Source organism: Spinacia oleracea, chromosome 2, assembly GCF_020520425.1.
Source record: "Spinacia oleracea cultivar Varoflay chromosome 2, BTI_SOV_V1, whole genome shotgun sequence".
Classification (NCBI taxonomy): Eukaryota; Viridiplantae; Streptophyta; class Magnoliopsida; order Caryophyllales; family Amaranthaceae; genus Spinacia; species Spinacia oleracea.
The window spans coordinates 5,337,377-5,354,268 of NC_079488.1; positions in this window are offsets into that span (position 1 = coordinate 5,337,377).

Here is a 16,892-nt window from a genome sequence, read left to right on the forward strand (position 1 = left end):
TCAGCAAGCACTACAACAGAAGAGTCAATGCCAGACCTCTAAAGGTCGGTGACCTAGTGCTCAGAAACGCTGCTGCAGTTCAGAAGGGAAAAATCCACGGGAAACTCTCGGCAACATGGGAAGGACCATACATAATCCACTCTGAAAAGAGGACTGGCACCTTTATGCTTAAACAGTTAGATGGAACCATCTTGAAGAACCATTGGAATGCTGATGTTCTCAAGAAATATTTTGTATGATCTAACTTCCTTCCTTTTGTAATCCAAGTAAGTCGTTTAATGAAAAGAGGAAAGCCACTGGCACCATGTGTTTCATTAAACATATCCTTATGTCTTTTTATTCTATCACTATGCATGCAACTTCGGATCTGATCAATCCGAAGCTAAAATCAACCCGAAGTAGCCATTCCTTGGGTTCCAAAGGCCCAAGAAATGGCTAACTAAAAAACGACCCGCAAGGTACCGTCCAGAACCTCCAGATTCGCGGTACCCAGGGATACTCTGTTCGCAACAAAGTCCCTCGAATACAGTTATAGCAAGTACGGCTCAAATCCACGGATTCCCGAAGCTAATAACTAAGAGAAGACTTGCGATTTCTTGCCGAGGTTTCCGAACCACAAGAACTCGGAAGAACGGAAGTAGACACTGAAAGAGCTCAAAAGTAGACTCAACAGATCCACGGATCTGATGAGCTCAAAAGTAGACTCTATACTTGTCTACAAACGACAAAGAGCTCAAAAGAAGACTCTCAACAGATCTACGGATCTGGAGAGCTCAAAAGCAAACTCTACTGTCAAACTTCAAAAGAGCTCAAAAGCAGACTCAACAGATCCACGGATCTGAAGAGCTCAAAAGTAGACTCTGAACACATCTACATATGTTAAAAAGCCCAAAGGCACACTCACAACAGATCCACAGATCTGGAGAGTCCAAAGCTACCGAATCCACCCGCAGAGCCTAAGCAAGGCTCGAAACGAGTCTCGGAAGATCTACGGATTAGGAAAACTCGCAAACGAGGAAACAACTTAGAAAAACGGTGGATTCAAAAGCAAATACTTCGGTAATATACGAAACAGCAAAGTCATTTCTTATTTCAATATTTGGGGGACAAATACAATTACACCAACTGAAGCTCGGATTAAACCGAGGAATCCTCAAAAATTGAAAGAAAAATGACTCAAAAACAAAAGCTAAATCGGCAGCCATCAACAGACAAAACATCGGCCTACTAAAGTACAAAGAAAGCTAAGAAAGGAAGAAATTATTAAAGTACAACGCAGTGCCGAGACAAAAGGGAGGAAATCAAGCGCAAGTTCGGGGGTCCTCAACTGGAACCAACCGACTCTGATGAAGACGACTGCCCGAGTCCCTAGGGGACGTCACCATCACGTCCCTGAAGAGCAGACGGCGAAGAAGTGCCAGCAGTGGTGTCCCCTTCCGAGGCAACCTTCCGAGCTTGCTGCGCTTTAACAGCTTCTTCGCGCTCCTGGGCAGCGTCGTCCCTGTCAGCCTGACATTCCACCAAGTTTTCCTCGGCCTCGAGCCACAGAGGCACATGCTTAGTCCACTGGAAGTCAGGCATGTGCTTGGCGAACATTCGGCGACAACCGAGGATCCCCTCCCAGTATTGGTCCCGACACTGGTCGGCGGTGTACAACAGGGCTTTCTCCGCTTCGAGCTGGCGAACCTTGGCCTTAAGCTCCTCGGCCTCGTGCTCAAGCACAGGGATCCGCTCAAGAGCAGCTGTGAACTTTCGAGCGCTCTCGCGAAGGTTCAGGATGACAGCATCCTTGCTCTGCAGCGCAACGTCGAAGCGAGCCTTCTCCTCAGCTTTCTCCACCTTCAAGGCCTCGTGCTCCCGAGCATCAACCTCCATCTTCGCCTTGAGATCATGAATCCCCTTGCCGAGCAACTCTAATGTGCCCGTCTGTTCCCGAGTAAACTCGGCAACCAAGCCCTTTGCTTCTTCAAGCTCGGCAAGGAGGGTGTTCGCCTTCTCATCCAGAAGGGGAACGTCATGATCATAGCGCTCCTCAAATCTGGCCAGCCTTACTTCGTCAAAGTACTGACATTCCGCAGCGAAGGAAGACCAGAAATGCGCCTACGAGGATGAAGGAAGGAACAGTAAATAAAAAGAAAAAGAGAAAAGAAAAGGAAAATCGCAAGAAAGAAATGATGTTTACCTCGTTCAGATGGAACTGAGCCATTTGAGTAGGGTGGTTCGCCTCCCGCCTAGGGACTCGCCAAGCAGGGATGCCCCGAAGCATGTTCTCCCTAGCAGCGCTGGGGCCAATCATGGACTCGAGGTGCGCCTCGGGGTCTTCACCCAGAACAGAAGCACGAGCAAACTGAGCCATGGTATCCCTCACCTTCCGAGGAACCCTCCGGATCGGCACGTCGAAGGAAGGATACGCAAGACGCTCCAACACCGAAGTAGATGTGGAGCCCAAAGTCTCGCGGAACTTCCTCTTCAGTCCGCGTTGAGAGCCAAGTTCCCCACCTTCAGGAACCTCAGAGTCAGCACCCTTGCCCGCCGAAGGATTACCTTCCTCTTGTAATCCCCCGTAAATTTATAAATTTTATTAATATATTTTAACGTATAGTTAATTATATTTAAATGGAATTTACGAATTTTAGAAATAAAAATGTAATTAATGAATATTTATTTTATACGTTTTAAATGTTTCAACGATTTATGAAATTAAAATAATTTTAGAATTTTATGTTGAAAAGAAATCGAATTACGAAAACCGATTGAATTTAGAAGACGATCCTAATTGATTTTGGATTGAAATCCTAAAACTCAATTCTATCCTAGCCCAAGTTGACAAAGCCCAAGATAAGTAAACCCATAATCCCTTACCCATATTTCACTTCACGTGAACAAAATTTCCAAACCCTGCTCTTCAATTTCACGTGAAACTGCAAACAAAAAAAACACTCAGGTCTCTTGTCTCAGCCGCCGCCGTCGACCAACCGCCACCCGACCACCGTCGTTCCTCCTCCTCCTGTGCACGGTAATTCCTTCCTCCTTCCTCTTCTCTTTTGTTTCTCTTTCTTTCGTTTTTATTCCCCCTTAATCGCGGGTTCTGTTTCGCACAGCCACCACAACCGTCGTCACCACCTAATCACTGGTGCTGCGCTGCCCTTGCCGCGCCACCTTGCTGCACCTCCCGTCGACCGTCGTTGTAGCCCTACCGGCCATCGTTCTTCATCCTCTCTCCTTGTTTCTTCACTCGCAAACTACTACCACCAACACAAGCGGCCATCGTCGCAGACACCAGCCGCCGGCCACCTTGCGTCAGCCAACCACCTGCCCTGCTGCCGCCATCACTGACCGCCGGCCAGCACCCTTCTCTTCCTCTTGTTTTGGTTTATTTCTTTAACCCTAAAACTATTTAATGCTTTAATTTTGTATTAGTAATCTAATTAATGTTTTCATGCTTAAATTTACGGTTTTAATTAAGTAAATATAGAAATCAGATTTTATATTTTGCATAATAAATTATTTAATTTTCAGATTTATTAATCATGTTAAATAAGGATTTTAAATTGTTAAAGCATGAATTTTTAAGGTTTTAATAGTTAGAAAACCATGGTATGATGTTTATGAATTTATTAAAGTTATGATTTTTATGATTTTAAACATGAATTATGTTTTAGAGTAGTTTGAAATTAGTTTATATTGCTGGAAATTAAAGTATGATGTTTGTAAAGAGTTTTCAACGAATTTCAATCACTAATTCAATAATTATGATGCTAGGAAATCAGATGTTCAAGTTTAACGTTAGGGAAGGTTCTGAATATGTTTAGGATGTATTTAGAATGCTTTATTATGGTTGCGAAAATTGATTGGGAATATTTGTTGGTTGTGTTAGGCGAAGAATTCTCTGTAGACGACTTTTGAGATTGTTAGTGGCATATCAATTTGTTTACACAAGGTACGTACATACCTGTGTGCTTGGAATGTGTGCTAATTGTTGAAACCATGTTGAATTGTTGATGAACTTGGTTATGTTAATGTTGTTGATGAACTTAGTCAGGTTGAAATTGCATGTTTGATACTGTTGGATGAACATATTAAACTTATATTGCATTTTGAGGATTATAATATGATAGTATGGAAGATTGATGCAAACATGTTGATTGGGAACACTAGATTACTTAGTATATTATTCAGATCAGTTGATTGTTGTTCCCTTTTAGCTTTTCACTACTTTATGAGGGCGGAGGACCTTATTTAGTAAGTTGAAACCTTATACCCATATACAGGGGTTGATCAGTATTAAAGGAAAGATTGGAGTTAATTGGAATGAGTCTTGTTTGATGCCTTTGTGATCACTTACTCAATTCCAAGATAAAAACAGTTGTAAATAAATGTGAGTTGTATGCCTTATGTGATTGTTGAGTCATAACAGGGTGTCAATTTGTAAATCATGTAAAGTGAAACTGAGTAGCAATAGCTTTAGACTGTGCACGTCTAAAGTGACGGACAAACAGGAGTTGGGGTTCATGGTGGTAGCCCATGGCCTTTCATTCGGACCGGATTGATCACCGTGTCCTATTTTTAGTCAAACGTCCCTCGATATCGCAAGTCACTGAGGTTACGGAGTCGCGCCCGTACCTCGTCTTCCTTAGTGAAGACTTCTAGCTAGAAAACTCGGTCCATTGCCTATTTCAATTAAAATAATATTATTGTTGTAAAAGTCTAGTCCAGTCTAGCCTAGCCTAGTTAAGTATGGTCGTCAGATTATCATGCTTTGTCTGCCCTTAATTATGTTTAATAGTATCATGTTAGGATTATTATTGTTTTAGTATGTAGTACTCAGCTTTGCTGATTACGTGCTTTGTTTGTGTGTGTTGATCATGGCTATGCCTTATTGATCCTGTGATGACCCATCTTTGGTGAGCAGTCTCTAATGATCAATAAGCGTTGCCCATCTACAGGTTGAAGATGATGCATCATTGGGATCGGGATTGGAGAGTTTGTAGTTCATTTGATTTTCTAAGTTGGATTTGGTTTGTTTAAGTGGACTTTAAAACTTATTGAATTAGTAACATTAACTTTGTTTTTCGTTGATTGGTTTTTGGGATTTATTCTGAAAATGATTATTTATAAACCTATAGTTAGTTTTATGTTTTCCGCTGCAAAATTCTAAATAAGCCGTTACGTTTTCACACGGGCGATAATGCCTTGATAATTCTCTACGTTTTATATTTAAAAGTTATTTTAGAAAAGAGAGAATTGTCGGGGTGTTACAAAGTGGTATCATTGAGCTAAAGGTTTTACTGACATTTCGTGTCTACCTTTTATATTTTAGGCGCCTAACCAACTAATTAGTTACGTAAAAGTAATTTCACACTAGTGAATAAATTGAAAGTTATTAGCTAGAAATGTTTGAATTTATTTTAATATTGACTCTTGAAACGTGCTTTGAAATACGTTCTTGTTTATGTTAATTAATGTATTTCGATTCTTTTGAAATTCAAATTAATATTTTCAAAAAAAAAAAAAAAAAAAAAAAAAAATTTACTGCTGCTGCTGCTACAGTACCGTAAAAAAAAAAAAAAAATTTAATTATTTATCGTTTAATAATTATTCTTTTAATCAATCTAATTCTTATAAATCATTCTTGCTTTATTCTTTTATGCTTCAATGTTTGATATATTATGATTATTTTGAGAGATGGGTAGCATAGGAAAGGGCATATAGAATAGAAGCATTGTGTCTGCATTATGTCAACATGATTGTAATTTCTCTACCTGCTAACTGTCGTGTCTTTTCTAGGCTTTGCGATTGATATATATTCTTACTTAATTGTGTATTGTGGGATGATACGGTAAGTGAGAGTACTAATTACTAACATAGAAACTATGTTTAATTGTTATAGATCACTAATCATGTCTGGCATAGAAGAGAATAGAATAGGGAGAAACTCTAACCCTATCGTTCTGAGTGACGGTAACTCCAATCTTATTGATCTGAGCGATGATGAAAATGTGATAAATTATGGACCTGACAACAGTAGAATTCGTAGTCTAGAGCACATTTGTCGCGAAGTAATGAAAACAAGTGCACATGGTAGTGATGATGAGGCGATTCGTGAGTATGACCGTGTTGTGGGTCAAACAAAAATGGATATCTACAAAGCCTTTCTGAGGGTTGAATCTGATTCTGAGCCTGAGTTTGAGTTTGAGCCTGAACCTGAGCCCGAGCCTGAGCTAGAGGAAAATAATCATCAACTTCAAGGCCCACGAAGATCCTCAAGGCCAAGAAAACAAGCTTATTATTTCGATATGGATGATGATGATGAACTTAAATATGAGTTATTCACCCTAAAAGGTTATAGCGAATCAAATGACAAGTCTGATGATGTCTCCCTTTAGCCATGTTTACATATTTAGTGGTGTGTGAGAAAAATGTTGGACAATTCGCCCAACCATAGTTTATGTTTATATCATAGAACTTTTATTTTATTTTGAGGACAAGTGTGTTGTTAATATTTAGGGGTTGTTATAAACATTCTTTTGAGGAGTAAAAGTTAGATTATTGATTATCCAAAGGATCAAAAGTTTATTTTGGGACGCAAGGGGAATGTTTCTTCTTTTATGCTTCCTTGTTATTCGTGATGATTGGACTGTGTTTCTTATTTCTCAGTTGAATGCCCTGTATGTGAATATCATTCATAAATGATCGAGGGGATTACCTTCGTAAATAATTGTTGCACATTCGTAAATGTTTGTTTATTTTACGTGAATTTTGGATGTTGGTGTGATATTACTTTGCTAGAGGATAATATAAGTAAAGTTTCTAACCTGAATTAGAGTATATTAATTTCAGGTCGCGTTCTGGGATGACCAACAATAATGACCTAGCTGTTGTTTTTCGCCTCTTGGCGGAAAAACTAGCCCAGGAAAGAACTGAGCGCCCCGATTCTGCAGGGGGCATGTTTGAAAGGCTTGCGAAATTTAAGCCACCATACTTCAAGGGGCAAGCAGACCCGACCTTCATAGAAAACTGGATTAGGGAGTTTGAAAAACTATTTTGGGTGGTAAACTGTCCTGAAAATATGAAAGTAGGTCAAGCTGTCCTTTACCTAAAAGATGAGGCCGATCTATGGTGGAAAGAGAATGGAACTAGGCTAAGTGTTGTTGAAGGATTTAATTGGGACTCATTTGTTGTTGCGTTGAGGGAAAAGTTTTATCCTCCTTTCATAACAAAACGAAAAGCGCAGGAATTCATAAACCTTGGGATGGGGAGTATGACCATGGCTGAATATTATAGAAAATTTATAGCGCTGTCGGAGTTTGCACCTGAGGTTGTAGCCACAGAAGAGATAAAGGCTCAGAGGTTTGAGCAAGGGCTGACCGATGAGATCCAGTTGGGATTAGGTGGAGAAACCTTTACATCTTTAGATAATGTGTATGAGAGAACCGCTAATATTTATGGTTTGCAGTCCTTAAGGGACGAGAAAAACGTTGTTGGGAAGAAAAGAAAAGTGTTTAATGTCCGGGAAAACCAAGGGAATTTCAAGAGGAATATGAATGAGAATAGGAATAGAAATGGAAATGGAAATTATCGAGGAGGAAACAGTCAGGGGCACAACAATAGGAGGCAATCCGTGAGAATGTATCACTGCAAGAGGTGCAACAATAATCACCCTGGTAAGTATTGCAAAGGAGAATTAGTGACCTGCAACTATTGTCAGAAAAGGGGGCATAGGGAGTATGAGTGCTTCACTAAGCACAGAAAGGAACAAAATAGTAATGGAGGTGGGAACCAAGTGAGATTTAACCAGTCTGGAGGTCAAAATTCAAAGCCTGGAGGGGCACAAAACAATCAAGAGAACTATAATAAACCTGCAAATGATAACAACAACCAGAATAAGGCTCCAGGAAAACCGTTCATGATGGCTAGAAATGAAGCTGAACATTCTGCAGACGTAGTTCATGGTACTTTTCTATTAACTCCGTGCTAGTTAAAACATTATTTGATTCGGGAGCAACTTATTCTTTCGTTTGGTCATATGTTATTAAGAGTCTGAAGTTAGTAGATTTTGAATGATTGATTTACCTGTTATTATGTCTACTAGTGTAACCATAAGGTGTATAAGATTATTTAAGAACTTGCCTTTGAAGACAAAGGATTGCGTTCTCCCTTCGGATTTGACAAAAGTTTAACTTTAGGGACCTAGACGTAATTCTAGGGATGAATTGGCTAAGTTTGTACAAGGCTAAGATGGACTGTGAAATTCAGAAAGTAAGTATAAGGAACCCTATTGGAAAGTTGACCTCATATAAACGTTTTGGGAAGACCAAGAACCTTGGGGTTATTCCTGCAATGCAAGTGAGGAAATTGATGATAAGGAGTGTGAACTATTTTTTCTGTAAGGGTGCTAGATGTGAGTAAAGAAGTTGGAGTGAAGATCGAGGATGTTCCCATGGTGAATGAATTCTTTGATGTGTTCCGAGTGAAATTGCGAGTACGTCACCAGCTAGAGCCCTTGAGTTCACAATAGAGTTGAATCCCGGACCGACACCTATAACTAAAGCACCATATAGAATGACACCTCTCGAAATGAGCAAATTAAGACACAGTTGCAAGAGTTGTTTCGTTAAGGGGTGTATTAGGCCTAGTGCATCACCGTGGGGAGCTCTTGTGTGTTTGTTAAGGAAAAGATAAGAGTATGGAATTATGCATCGATTTTAGGGAGCTAAACACCATCAAGAACAAGTATCCTTTGCCTAGATGACATATTGGGTCAATTGAATTGGGCGAGTGTGTTCTTGAAGACTGATTGTGTTTGAAGTATCACCAATTGAGGATAGCTGATAAGGGCCTATAAGACCTCATTAGGACTCGTTATTGTCATTATGGGTTTAGAGTAATGTCTTTTGGGTTAACCAATGCACATGCCATAATTATGGATTTGATGAATGAGATTTTCTACGAATTCCGAATTAAGTTTGTTATGATGTTATTGATGATATCCCTATTTATGCAAGGAATGAGAAAGAGCATGACAAACACTTGAGGATTACTTGGAGACGCTTAGGAAGAATCTAGTTTTATTAGATGAAGTATACAAATCTTGAAGTCATATGTGTATAAGTGACACCAACGGAAAAGTGAAGGACTAAATTGATTGAGAACTATGTTACGTAAGGGAATAAATCTAAGAGACGATTTGAGTGGTCCAGGATCGTTAGAAATCATTGTTGTCTGGAAAAGATGAAAAGAAATACATGAATTGATGCAAGAGCTAAGAGTTAAGCCCAAAAGTTATACACCCATGAAAAGTGTAATGAGGTTCGGTAACAAGGAAAAGTTGAACAGAAGGAGGTTCTGTAGATCATGCTAAGATTCAAGCTGTGAGTGAGTGACCTACTCCAAAGAACGTGTCCGATACTTGAAGTTTTCTAAGCCTAGATGACCATTATAGGAGGTTGTGAAAGACTTTTCGAAGAGAGCAAAACCAATGACCAACTTGATGAAAAAGGAATAGAATTTCAAGTGAAGTGAGAAATGTGAGGAAGCTTTCTAGATTTAGCCGATGTCGCGTCAATTGAAACCTTATAAGGCTAATTACCAAACCCATAACCTAGAGTTAACTGTTTTGGTGTTATCTACGAATATTTGGAGACATTACCTTTATAGGGCAACATGTAAGATCCTTACCGAGAACAAAAGTCTGAAATTTTGGCAATAAGGTCCAGTTGAATCTTGGGGACAACATTGAAAATGAATATTGCTTTCCACCCTGCAACCGATAGACAGATTGAGATTACTAATGAAATATATGTTGAAAACCTGTGTTATTGACTTTAAGGGTAATTGGGAAAACCACCTAGAGTCGATTGAATTTCTTGCAACAATAGTTACTATGCGAGCTTTAAGATGGAACCTGTTGAGGCATTGTGTGGAAAGAAGTGTAGAAATCCCACTTGCTACGATTTTAATGAAAATATAGCTTTGGGGGCATGATTCGTGAAGTACAAATATCCAAAGTCATTCCCTGGGATGAGTTACGAGGGCGTAACTCGTTTTCTTTAAGAGGGGTAGAATGCGATAGAAATTCGCGCTTTTTACCTATTTTTATGGTATTTTTATGCATTTTATGCTTATTTTAGCAAATTTTACAAGTTTAGGCAAAGCAAATAGACTCTCCGCATAAAAAAAAGGTGTTCATGAGTAACACAAACAGCTTTGAGTTGACAAAAGAGTGCACATAGGTGGCACAAGTACTTCTCTAGTAAGAATAAGTTAAAAGCTTTTGGGGAAAATGTGGGAAATTTCTTGTCAAGTTTCGGGACGAAACTTCTTTTAAGAGGGGTAGATTGTAATCCCCCGTAAATTTATAAATTTTATTAATATATTTTAACGTATAGTTAATTATATTTAAATGGAATTTACGAATTTTAGAAATAAAAATGTAATTAATGAATATTTATTTTATACGTTTTAAATGTTTCAACGATTTATGAAATTAAAATAATTTTAGAATTTTATGTTGAAAAGAAATCGAATTACGAAAACCGATTGAATTTAGAAGACGATCCTAATTGATTTTGGATTGAAATCCTAAAACTCAATTCTATCCTAGCCCAAGTTGACAAAGCCCAAGATAAGTAAACCCATAATCCCTTACCCATATTTCACTTCACGTGAACAAAATTTCCAAACCCTGCTCTTCAATTTCACGTGAAACTGCAAACAAAAAAAACACTCAGGTCTCTTGTCTCAGCCGCCGCCGTCGACCAACCGCCACCCGACCACCGTCGTTCCTCCTCCTCCTGTGCACGGTAATTCCTTCCTCCTTCCTCTTCTCTTTCGTTTCTCTTTCTTTCGTTTTTATTCCCCCTTAATCGCGGGTTCTGTTTCGCACAGCCACCACAACCGTCGTCACCACCTAATCACTGGTGCTGCGCCGCCCTTGCCGCGCCACCTTGCTGCACCTCCCGTCGACCGTCGTTGTAGCCCTACCGGCCATCGTTCTTCATCCTCTCTCCTTGTTTCTTCACTCGCAAACTACTACCACCAACACAAGCGGCCATCGTCGCAGACACCAGCCGCCGGCCACCTTGCGTCAGCCAACCACCTGCCCTGCTGCCGCCATCACTGACCGCCGGCCAGCACCCTTCTCTTCCTCTTGTTTTGGTTTATTTCTTTAACCCTAAAACTATTTAATGCTTTAATTTTGTATTAGTAATCTAATTAATGTTTTCATGCTTAAATTTACGGTTTTAATTAAGTAAATATAGAAATCAGATTTTATATTTTGCATAATAAATTATTTAATTTTCAGATTTATTAATCATGTTAAATAAGGATTTTAAATTGTTAAAGCATGAATTTTTAAGGTTTTAATAGTTAGAAAACCATGGTATGATGTTTATGAATTTATTAAAGTTATGATTTTTATGATTTTAAACATGAATTATGTTTTAGAGTAGTTTGAAATTAGTTTATATTGCTGGAAATTAAAGTATGATGTTTGTAAAGAGTTTTCAACGAATTTCAATCACTAATTCAATAATTATGATGCTAGGAAATCAGATGTTCAAGTTTAACGTTAGGGAAGGTTCTGAATATGTTTAGGATGTATTCAGAATGCTTTATTATGGTTGCGAAAATTGATTGGGAATATTTGTTGGTTGTGTTAGGCGAAGAATTCTCTGTAGACGACTTTTGAGATTGTTAGTGGCATATCAATTTGTTTACACAAGGTACGTACATACCTGTGTGCTTGGAATGTGTGCTAATTGTTGAAACCATGTTGAATTGTTGATGAACTTGGTTATGTTAATGTTGTTGATGAACTTAGTCAGGTTGAAATTGCATGTTTGATACTGTTGGATGAACATATTAAACTTATATTGCATTTTGAGGATTATAATATGATAGTATGGAAGATTGATGCAAACATGTTGATTGGGAACACTAGATTACTTAGTATATTATTCAGATCAGTTGATTGTTGTTCCCTTTTAGCTTTTCACTACTTTATGAGGGCGGAGGACCTTATTTAGTAAGTTGAAACCTTATACCCATATACAGGGGTTGATCAGTATTAAAGGAAAGATTGGAGTTAATTGGAATGAGTCTTGTTTGATGCCTTTGTGATCACTTACTCAATTCCAAGATAAAAACAGTTGTAAATAAATGTGAGTTGTATGCCTTATGTGATTGTTGAGTCATAACAGGGTGTCAATTTGTAAATCATGTAAAGTGAAACTGAGTAGCAATAGCTTTAGACTGTGCACGTCTAAAGTGACGGACAAACAGGAGTTGGGGTTCATGGTGGTAGCCCATGGCCTTTCATTCGGACCGGATTGATCACCGTGTCCTATTTTTAGTCAAACGTCCCTCGATATCGCAAGTCACTGAGGTTACGGAGTCGCGCCCGTACCTCGTCTTCCTTAGTGAAGACTTCTAGCTAGAAAACTCGGTCCATTGCCTATTTCAATTAAAATAATATTATTGTTGTAAAAGTCTAGTCCAGTCTAGCCTAGCCTAGTTAAGTATGGTCGTCAGATTATCATGCTTTGTCTGCCCTTAATTATGTTTAATAGTATCATGTTAGGATTATTATTGTTTTAGTATGTAGTACTCAGCTTTGCTGATTACGTGCTTTGTTTGTGTGTGTTGATCATGGCTATGCCTTATTGATCCTGTGATGACCCATCTTTGGTGAGCAGTCTCTAATGATCAATAAGCGTTGCCCATCTACAGGTTGAAGATGATGCATCATTGGGATCGGGATTGGAGAGTTTGTAGTTCATTTGATTTTCTAAGTTGGATTTGGTTTGTTTAAGTGGACTTTAAAACTTATTGAATTAGTAACATTAACTTTGTTTTTCGTTGATTGGTTTTTGGGATTTATTCTGAAAATGATTATTTATAAACCTACAGTTAGTTTTATGTTTTCCGCTGCAAAATTCTGAATAAGCCGTTACGTTTTCACACGGGCGATAATGCCTTGATAATTCTCTACGTTTTATATTTAAAAGTTATTTTAGAAAAGAGAGAATTGTCGGGGTGTTACACCTCTTTCTCCAAAGCCTTCCTCTTCTTTATCCTCTTCGACTCCTACAAAAAAGGGAGGGCGCATAAGAAGCGACCAAACACCAAAAAAAAAGGCAAACAGAGTACGAGTGTAAGATCGCTTACTTCGGGAGCGGTGAAAGAAGGAGGAGACGAAGCAGAGGAAATAACTGGCACAGCAGCTGTTACCTCTGGTCCCTAAGAAAAACAAACACCGAAGACAGGGTCAAAATCGATACCACAAGAGTCCGCAGAACCAAAATCTAAACAAAATGAACGAACTAATCAGCGTTACCGGATCAGAGGTAGTTACCAATTCAGGAAACACTGTCTGCCTCGGAACAGCTTCTCCAGGGTTCTGAGAATCCCAAGGGTCGGCTCGAACGTCTTCCAGATGCGCAAGAGCGTGAGCCGAGAACCTGTGATCCTCGAGCTTCGGCTGCCGAGGATTCTGCGCCTTAAAATCGTAGGGAGGGCAACGAACAAGAACCCCTTCGCCGTTGAGCTGATAGCCAAGCACCGCAGGGTCAACAGCCTTCTCGCCTTGATCTACACAAAAGAAAAAATAAAAGATGAGATTCAAAGGGATAAAGAAAGGGGAGGCCAACACCCCAACTGAAGCTAGATCTCAGCAAAGAAAACCTCACCCCTGTCATATATCCTACTGAGACCAGCAGCAGCGAGGATGACCTCCCGTGTGATATAATGCAGGTTCGGAAGCCAATACATCGGCTCCCGAGCCGTCTTGGCTTTAAACCACTCCAGCTGCATGGCGTGGTCAGGATTCTCTCGATCAACAGGGCCAACCCGCGAAATCGAAGGGTCCGGCTTCACGAACCACTTTGGCGGTGAGAAATAGTGAGGATGCTTCGGATGGACGGGAACACGAACCAACAGCCATCGCTCTTTCCACCCGTGGATCGAGGATACGTACGGAAAAGCGGTCATATAAAGATCCTCGCCTTTCCGTTTATTCTTGTTGTTGATGGCCCACCAACCAGCCTCGGCATTTGCATTCCTCACGAGCTCATGCATCTCTTTGAAAACCTCGACTGACGGCTCGTAGCCGAGGTAATCGCACATCCAGCGATACCCCACAAGATGGCGCATGGACTTCGGGGTCAACTGACCCAATGAAACGTTGAATTGAGAAAATGCTTCTTACCGTTCATAATAGAATGTCTGGCACTGAAGATATCCAACAACAAAGAATGAAATTGGCCAAAGAAATAGCCAGAAAGAGTGAATTATGCAAGAACTGCAATCATCCAAATACGAATTAATTAACATTGGTACTGTAATCCTAGCTTCACTGGAATAATAATATCATAGAAATCATCATACTGTTAGCCTTAGCCAAATCATTCAATCAATTACCAGTCTAATAAACACGAATTGCTAAAATAAATATAAACAATGGATTGAACTAAATAAACACAATCCAAACATCAAATTTGAAGACCCAAACAAAAAACTTAATAATAATCTATACTAATATATTAAAAAGCGTTTTGAAGAATGTATACTTGTCACGTAGATCTCTCCTTATTACGCCGCGTCACCACTTATTAGCATCATGACACGTTATTACAACAAAAAACATCTAACAAGGATCGAACACCAAACCTCTTTGTTAAAAGTTACACTTCTTACCATCTTAACCAACTACAACTTATGTAATATCTTTCCATATAATCCTATATATTCGTTTTACAATAAAAGGTACATTGAATAAAAGTGAATGCAAAAAAAATGAATGATTACTTAATTCATAAATGTACAATTATTACTTTGAAGAAAAGGAACCGACTTTGTTTAGATTTTTGGATGTGGGGTTTAATCAAGGAGGTTGTTGATCGGCCACTAATCTTATGTCACCACCATAATTTGATGATGACACCATCTCTACGTGCACATATTTTATTAAAAAAATCCGAGTCAAAACCCGGGGCAACGCCCGGGTTACATACTAGTTAAGAATCAAATCAAACCAATATTGAATAACATAGCCAAATTTGATGAATTGCAATGATGATAAATAATTATTGCGATGAACACCAATTCATAGAATCATAGGTACAGGGAGTTCACATATGCAAAGAAAGAGATAATTAACATTTAGAAAAAGCTATTAGTCGAAATACCTGGTTTGAAAGGGGGGGAAATGGAAGGAGAAAGAAAGAAAGAAAGAGAGTGGAATTGAAAAGAAAAAGGAAATGAATGTTTAGAGTGTGAAACGTCAAGAATCTCAGATAGAAAATGTTTGGGATCCCAATTGAATATCAATTGGGCCATTAAGTCCAAAGCCCAAGGGCTCACAGCAACAACATCAAACCCACTACAGTCCAAAAGGCTATTCAGCCACCAATCAAGGCCCAAGGCCCACTTGCAATAAATAACCTAAGGGGATTTATTGTACAAACACTATAAATAAGCCGGCATGGCTCACTTACCAAGGTACGTCCATTTCACGCCTCAAGACTACTCTTCTAGGGAACTTCTCTCTCTAGAATCCGAGCATCGTTCTTACTTAGGCATCGGAGGGGCTTTCCTCGGAAACACCCCCGAGGATAGTAACTTGTTTATTGTGCAGGTTGATTTGGACACAACACATTCGAGCTAGCAAGATCTTCAACACACACAAAAAGGGCCTTCACTCGAAGCCCATTGTTTCATCCACTTCAACACCGGAACAGAAAATATGCTGGGTAACGAAGAGGCGCAATTGTAAACTGAGTTCTTGTGATAATTATGGAATACAGTCTCCATTATATCCTCTATTAAATTGATTTGATCAAACTTCTGGAAGAAAAGAGAACTTACCAAGTTGTTTGAACAACAAACACGGACTAACACTAACAAATAAACCTGCAACAATTGAAATTTCCTCTTATTATGCCAAAAATTATGAAAATGAATCTCTAAATTAGTTAAAATTATTCAATTTCTAAAAAGAAAACTCCTAGAAAACTACCACTAATTAATGAAAAAAGATGGAGATAAACCTTGAGTGGGTTGATTGATACAAATTCATTTTAGAGAAATGAGGGGATTTTTCAATCAATATTGTGGGATTCAATATTCTATTTACATTAAAATAACAATTTATGAAAATGGGCTTAAAATTCTGGACAACTACTTCAAAAACGAACGAAACAGAAGAGATAAAGATATTCATCACATTCCACACAAATTGAATTAGACTATAATACTTTAGAAACGAATGAAACAACATGGATATAATAATGTCCTGAAATGCCGAAAATAAAACCCAATCTTGAAATTAAAATACAAACCTTGTTCTGCATATATTTAGGGCTTGTCTTTAGTGTCGTAATTTCCAATCTGGAATTATCTTCTTCTCTAGATCGTCTTTTGTCTTTGAATTTCCACCATAGAGAAAAATATTCATCACATTCCACACAAATTGAATTGGACTATAGTACTAATACTCTGTAGAAAAGGAGGAAATTGGCGAAAAAATAGAGAAGGAAAACTCTTGAAAAGTGAATTTTAGATTTACTCACTTTCATATTTTTGCAAAATAAAAACGTTTGAATTGAACTCATACGAGAAGGAAGAGAATTATGAAAGATTGGAGAGTAAGTTTACGGATGAATTTCATGTTTAGGCTAGAGAGTAGATAGCGAAACGACGGAATGAAAGAACAGAAAAAGGTAAAGGAATCCAAGGGCTTTTTAATTTTTAATTTTATTTTAAAAAAAATTAAATAAATTCTGAAATTCCAGGAGGGGGCCACGTGGCTCTCCAACCTCCCTGCTATTAAATATTAGAATAGATTATGCTAATTTATATATGTAGTATTTCGGTTTTCTCTTTTTAGTAGT